The following is a 7,500-nucleotide window of genomic DNA, read 5'->3' as shown; positions in this document are numbered from 1 at the left end:
AAAAAGAGTAACTAGTGTAAATAGTGTCTCACCGGCATCTTCGGGGTCCGACTGCTCCGCCATGCCGACCTCCACCTGCAGGAACAAGCCGATTGGAATATTGAAACATTGAAATCTAACGCCTCAGCTGGAGCTCCTGAGGGTCTGTCGGTTAGCGGGGATTACATGAAATAAGCTGGTTTGATATAACGGCATGTTAGGGCTTTAAGAGCTGCTTTGATCCTGGTATGTTAATCATGTCTCCATGGTATTTATACATGTAATTACTTAGTGATAGTAATATATCAACTAAATAACTCAAACAGATGCAAAACTACTGAATTAGAGGCAAACCAGCATAAAAATATACAAAACTACTGAAATAGAAGCAAAATTACAAAAATTGATGCAAAACCACCATAAAAAGATGCAAAACTACTATAAGTAGATGCAAAACCAACTTTAAAAAGATGCAAAATTACCTAAATTAGATACATACCCCCACAAAAATAAGCAAAACCACCAAAAAATATACACAATAACGAAAAAAGATGCAAAACACAACGAAATAGCTATAAATACCACTCGACAACTCCACTGCGCATGCTCTGTGGGGCTACATCCGGGTACTTTCTGTATCCAGCTCTGTTGCTACATCCATGGTTTATAAAGGATGCTGAATGTGACGTCACCTACCTGACCGTTCATTAAAGCCTGTCTTTTGTCCTCGCGATGATAAACACCTCCAGATGTGTTTAATAAACCCGGTTTAACGGCTCCATCGTGTTTCTACCGGAGGAGAGGAGCCGATCTACCGGTTAACAGGACCACCGAGAGCAGCTAACAAGCTAACGGAGCTAACAATATGACTTTCCGGTACGGGGTTTCACAATAAAAACGTGATGAGAATCTGAGATGGACTGAATACATGGATTTAGCTCATAATTAGTTTTGGGATTTCTTTACATATAACATATTCGGATGTCAACGTTAAGGTTTAAAAATACAGATAATAATGTATGTAATTTTCGCTTTACTCTATTTTCAAGATCGACGTATATTCTTATTTTGAAAGGACCATTTCCGGTGTTGCTTTGTTTACCTTTGTTAACTTAACGCTGTTTCAGTGACAGCAACAACGGAAAGAGCCGATTCAATCAGAGTTTAATATAACATTTATGAGCTCACTTTGATTTAATGCAGATGTTTGTGAATCAGCTAACTTATTAGATGACTGCTGAGCAGAGTCGACCCGACCCATTAAGCGACATAAGCAGCCACTAAGGGCCCCCTAGCAACAAAAAAAAGAAATGAAAAAAAAGAAAAATGAAAAAAAAAATAATAATCTCAGTACACCCTCGCCGTGATAAGTAGGTTTAATTAATTGTGTTAATATGCCTAGATTGTCTGTCTTATTGGCTGACAGGTACCTATCCCGTGAGCTGTGACAATGTTTAAAATAAACTGTCAGTCGGACTCAGAGTTTTTGAAGATGGACATAAGACATTTTTTTCTTAAAAAATACGACAATTCTCAAGTGGTGGTTCACACAACAACCCCAGAGCCACCACTTGAGCCAGGTAAACAAGGTATGTAAATGTCAGTAAGCTTCCAAGTTATGCGAACATGTAATAAATCAAAGCATAAATTACAGCTACGTTGACGTTACTTTGAATCGCGGGGGTAAGCTAAACCGTTAGCAAGTAGCTATAGCTAGCCAGATATATTAAATAAACACTTTGTCATACAATCTAAATGTAATGTTTTTTAGCGTTACCTGGTGATTTCAAAGAAAGCTCTCTGGGAAATGTTGACTTACTGTTCGACATGAAGCTAGAAGCTACCTTACAGTACACAGTTGATCCTGAGTCCTGTCAGTTAAAGTGTTTCATAGTTAGCTTAGCTAAGCATCAACCTAGCACTGAAATATATGGATGTTATGTGACAGTATTTCTGAGAAAAAGTCAGCTGAAATGGTGGCATAGTTGCCACTGCTTTACATGTCGACAGCATGATTGAACGTATTTGCAGCAGTAAATGTGGCTGTTTGGCCACTGACGTTGCCATAACAACACCTGAACGTGCACACGCGCACACGCAATACAAATCACTCCCCTTTTAAACTGTATTCTTGTTTTACTGTCATATAGTATTTCATACCTGTTTTTCATTCATTCTCTTATTTTTTTTATAACTATAATGATCATATAAACGCGTGCCTCGGAAATAGTTGTTTACATTAATCGTGACCAAACCGTTTGAGACCCGGCCACTAGCTCGCTAGCTCCAGAAGCTAACAACAACGATCTCCGGTACCGGTGCGCTCTCTCTCTCTCTCTCTCTCTCTCTCTCTCTCTCTCTCTCTCTCTCTCTCTCTCTCTCTCTCTCTAGAGTGAGGGGGGCCCCCAAGCCAAAGCTCGCTTAGGGCCCCCAAAAGTCTAGGGCCGGCCCTGCTGTAAAGCGTCTTTGAGCACCTGTAAAAGCGCTAACAAAATGAATCTATTATTATTATTATTAAAACCACCATCTAGATGCAAAACTACCAGAAACCGATATCCAGCAAACTCTACAAAAAGAAACCAAACGGCTAAAAGTAAAAATGTTTCCTCACCATCCTCCTGACAGGAGGCGGGGCTCGAGGAGGCGAGGTCATTGGACAAGGAGTCAGAGGAGGTGTTGTCATTGGACAAGGCAATGAAGGAGGCGTGGTGATTGGACAAGAAGTCAGAGGAGGCGGGGCCAGAGGAGTCAGCTGGCGGAAAGATAGATGTCCGGGGTCAGGAGGGGAGGAGAAAGATCTCATCCTCCTGGTTTCTGGACGCTGAGGCTCCTTCAGGTACGTTTTCAACTGAAACACCTCCTTCTGAAGGAGGAGAGACGAGGGGGGGGGACGGGAGGAGAGGCTGTAGGCTGAGGGAGGAAGAGGAGGAGGAAGATGAAACATTGCCCCCTGCAGGAGACACCGAGTCTCTGCACTTAGCATCACTTTAACGTACAAATGTTTACGACTTTTTTTACTCCAAATATCACGTATTTTTCCTCCTACCTCGACTTCTGGCCTTTTCTCTCTTGTTGCGGTTGAACAGTTTCATACTGGCGGAGGAGGAAGAGGAAGAGGAGGAAGAGGAAGCGGAGGGTTGCTGGTTCGAATCCCTGGACCTGAAGATACCACTGAAACTCATCCTGACACACACACACACACACACACACAGATATGACGTGTGTGTGTGTGTGTGTGTGTGTGTGTGTGTGTGTGTGTGTGTGTGTGTGTGTGTGTGTGTGTGTGTGTGTGTGTGTGTGTGTGTGTGTGTGTGTGTGTGTGTGTACCTGCGTGCAGTTTTAGGTGGGGACTCCTCCTGTGGTGGGGATACACTCTGGTTTGTTTTGGGGTGTCCCGGGGACCATTGATTGAATGAAGCCCGATGGAAGAAGCGCCTGGTGGGGGGGGAGGAGGAGAGGAGCGCCCCCTACAGGAGGAGAGGAGTCATTACACCCTAAGACACTGACTTATAACGTTAGATTTGTATTAATATGTAAATAGACTTACTGTGTGTGTTTGCAGCATGTGGTGTGTGTGTGTGTGTGTCTGTGTGTGTGTGTGTGTGTGTGTGTGTGTGTGTGTGTGTGTGTGTGTGTCTGTGTGTGTGTGTGTGTGTGTGTCAGGATGTGTTTGCACGGTATCTTTCACGCTGGTTAGTGATTGTTTTATAAAGTTTATTTCTGCAAGTTAAAAACGGTTATTTTACCTTCCTGTCGTCTTTCTCTGCTCCTCCAGCGCCGCCCTGCTGGAAGGGCATCGCTCCTGCAGGTTCATCGAACACATGAGATAAGAAGAACTTAATTGATCCCGATTTGGGAAATTCACATTCAGCATTTTATGTAAATGTAATAAAACATTGAAAAAGACAAAAAAATGCAATTTAAAAACAAATATTTAAAAACATAACACAGTGGTTTAAAGAAGATTAAAAACACTTTTTTTAAATAAAAGAATACAATTTGACCAAAAATGGAACAAAATATCCTGTTTTTTATATTAAAGGTCCCGTGTCACGGCCATTTCTACTGATCATAGTTCCATAGTTGAGGTCTACTAGAATAGATTGACATTGTTCAATGTTCCAAACTCACATTGGTTTCTCATACAGCATCTCTGTATAGTATGTGTATTCACTCTCTGTCCTACACGGCTTGGTGGAGCTCCTGCCCCCCCCCCCCCCCCTATGAGCCCAGTGGCCGTCTGCGAGACAGCGAAACCCAGCCCGAACACACACACACCCACAGCCTGGCTGGGAGTTTGTGTGTGTGCTCACACACCCACTCACAGCCTCGCCGCGTCCCGCCGTCTCAGGGAGGAGAAATCGTAACGGCTCTGCGGATTGGTCCATTTGGACCAATGGGTCCATTTGGGTATGGGCACGTCACTGTACCCAGGAAGAAAAAGAGAAATCCCCAGCGAGGCGTTCTGGGGCAGCACAGACAGGTCTTCTCTGTGTTAGAGCTTTACTCTCTACAGGGTGCACTCTGAGGGTTTGTGACTCTGCAGACCGTTCACATGCAGAAGCTTCAGAACACAAGGGGACGGGTCAGAACCAGAGAAGCATGACATGGGACCTTTAGAACCAGAGAAGCATGACATGGGACCTTTAGAACCAGAGAAGCATGACACGGGACCTTTAAATATTCTCAAAAATGTCATCTAATTAGTTGTTTTAATTAAAAAACACTGCTTTTAATCGTCTGTTTGTGCAGAATTAGCTTTGTTTTAAACATGAAATAAAGTCTAAATGCTTCACCTAATACCACCAGTGTGTGTGTGTGTGTGTGTGTGTGTGTGTGAGTGTGTGTGTGTGTGTGTGTGTGTGCGTGAGTGTGTGTGCGTGTGTGTGTGTGTGTGTGTGTGAGTGTGTGTGTGTGTGTGTGTGTGAGTGTGTGTGTGTGTGTGTGTGTGTGTGTGTGAGTGTGTGTGCGTGTGTGTGTGTGTGTGTGAAGTGCCAACTGCAGCAGAACAAAAGTGCTGATGGAGGCCCGTTGCATCATGGGAGAGTTTTGGGGGTAAACATGGAGGCAGATTATCAGATAGAAATCTGCTGAGAGGTTAAAGAAGGCAGAGGTCACAGGTAACACACACACACACACACTCACACACACACACACACTCACACACACACACACACTCACACTCACACACACACACACACACTCACACACACACACACACACACACACACACACACACACACACACACACTCACACACACACACACACACACACACTCACACACACACACACACACACCACACACACACTCACACACACACACACACACACACTCACACACACTCACACACACACACACACTCACACACACACACACACACTCTCACACACACACTCACACACACGCACACACTGGTGGTATTAGGTGAAACATTTAGACTTTATTTCATGTTTAAAACAAAGCTAATTCTGCACAAACAGACGATTAAAAGCAGTGTTTTTTAATGAAATACCTAATTAGACGACATGTCGTGCAAAAATGACATCCTCCTGCCCAATCGGCTCAGATTGCAATCATTTTTGGCAAATATTTCAAATAAAAACATTTCGTTCATTTTTGGTTTAATTTCTTTATTTTTGTATTTTAAAAAAGTATTTAAAGTTTTTAAATATAAATAAACCATTGTGTTAATGTGATTGGGAAGTTTTTAAATACTACACCAGTCTCCTGTGATTGGTCAACCTGCTTAGAGATGTCCCGCCTTCTTATCCTATCACGTACAATGTGTTGGAGCGCTAGCCAATAGGAGAGCGTGAGTGTTACATAGTGATGTCATTCCTTTACCTCCAACTGTCCACTTTCATTCCTCTCTCTATTATGAAGCTTTGGACATTCACTCTCATTTATACACACTTTTGTTAAAGCAACCAGAGGCAAAGATAAAGATATAAGGATGTTGAGATCATATTTCCATATTTCCAGCTTCTTAAACGTGCTGATTAAACTTAATCAAACATATCTTTGATTGGAGTGTGTGTAGGACATTTGAAGACATTTGAAGACGTCAAAATGTGAAATTATTTGACTGTTTTCTGACATTTATAACCCAGAAACTTCCTTAATATCCCACTTTACCAAACTACAACAACCTCATGACTCCTACATATTAATTACACCACACTTTATCACTGACAGGATGCAGGAGAGACACTTCATCACTGACAGGATGAAGTGATGCAGGAGAGGACTTTTTAAAGCAGTATTCTCAGATTTAAGACACAGATTTGAGAGGAGGACACACTGACCTGTTTGCAGTAATAATCCTCAGAGTGTTTCTCTCTCTCTGCCTCTCGTCTCTCTGCCTCTCTCTCTCTCCTCTCTCTCTGCCTCTCTCTCTGCCTCTCTCTCTGCCTCTCTCTCTGCCTCTCTCTCTGCCTCTCTCTCTCTCTCTCTCTCTCTCTCTCTCTCTCTCTCTCTCTCTCTCTCTCTCTCTCTCTCTCTCTCTCTCTGTCTCTCTGCCTCTCTCTGTCTCTCTGCCTCTCTCTCTCTGACTCTCTCTCTCTCTCTCTCTTTCTCTCTCTGACTCTCTCTCTCTGTTTCTCTCCCTTTTCCTCCCCCCTCCCTCTCTTTACACTTCTTACATACAGACGTGTGTTTCTGTCACATATATGACCTCCCTAAACGGGACAAATTAACACATTAAAAACCTCTTGTGTTTTCTAATGACATAAACTGAGGGTTTTAACACTGTTTCAAAAGGCTTTCTGCCCAGTGAGTACTTTTACTAACGTTTAGATGCTAAAAGTACTTTTACTAACGTTTAGACGCTAAAAGTACTTTTACTAACGTTTAGACGCTAAAAGTACTTTTACTAACGTTTAGATGCTAAAAGTACTATTACTAACGTTTAGACGCTAAAAGTACTTTTACTAACGTTTAGACGCTAAAAGTACTTTTACTAACGTTTAGACGCTAAAAGTACTTTTACTAACGTTTAGATGCTAAAAGTACTATTACTAACGTTTAGACGCTAAAAGTACTTTTACTAACGTTTAGACGCTAAAAGTACTTTTACTAACGTTTAGATGCTAAAAGTACTATTACTAACGTTTAGACGCTAAAAGTACTTTTAGTAACGTTTAGACGCTAAAAGTACTTTTACTAACGTTTAGATGCTAAAAGTACTATTACTAACGTTTAGACGCTAAAAGTACTTTTACTAACGTTTAGACGCTAAAAGTACTATTACTAACGTTTAGACGCTAAAAGTACTTTTACTAACGTTTAGACGCTAAAAGTACTTTTACTAACGTTTAGACGCTAAAAGTACTATTACTAACGTTTAGACGCTAAAAGTACTTTTACTAACGTTTAGACGCTAAAAGTACTTTTACTAACGTTTAGATGCTAAAAGTACTATTACTAACGTTTAGATGCTAAAAGTACTTTTACTAACGTTTAGACGCTAAAAGTACTATTACTAACGTTTAGACGCTAAAAGTACTTTTACTAACGTTTA

At 41.7% G+C, this 7,500-nt stretch overlaps 1 pseudogene; it reads right to left on the bottom strand.

Annotated features, from left to right (window-relative positions):
- LOC117470625 overlaps positions 1 to 6,353 on the bottom strand; it is a 9,597-nt pseudogene extending 3,244 nt beyond the window's left edge.
- Between the last annotated feature and the right edge of the window lie 1,147 nt (positions 6,354 to 7,500).

This window comes from Trematomus bernacchii, unplaced genomic scaffold (assembly GCF_902827165.1).
Source record: "Trematomus bernacchii unplaced genomic scaffold, fTreBer1.1, whole genome shotgun sequence".
Lineage (NCBI taxonomy): Eukaryota > Metazoa > Chordata > Actinopteri > Perciformes > Nototheniidae > Trematomus > Trematomus bernacchii.
The sequence above is the reverse complement of the archived record's forward strand: the minus strand, read 5'-3'. Positions and strand labels throughout refer to the sequence as shown.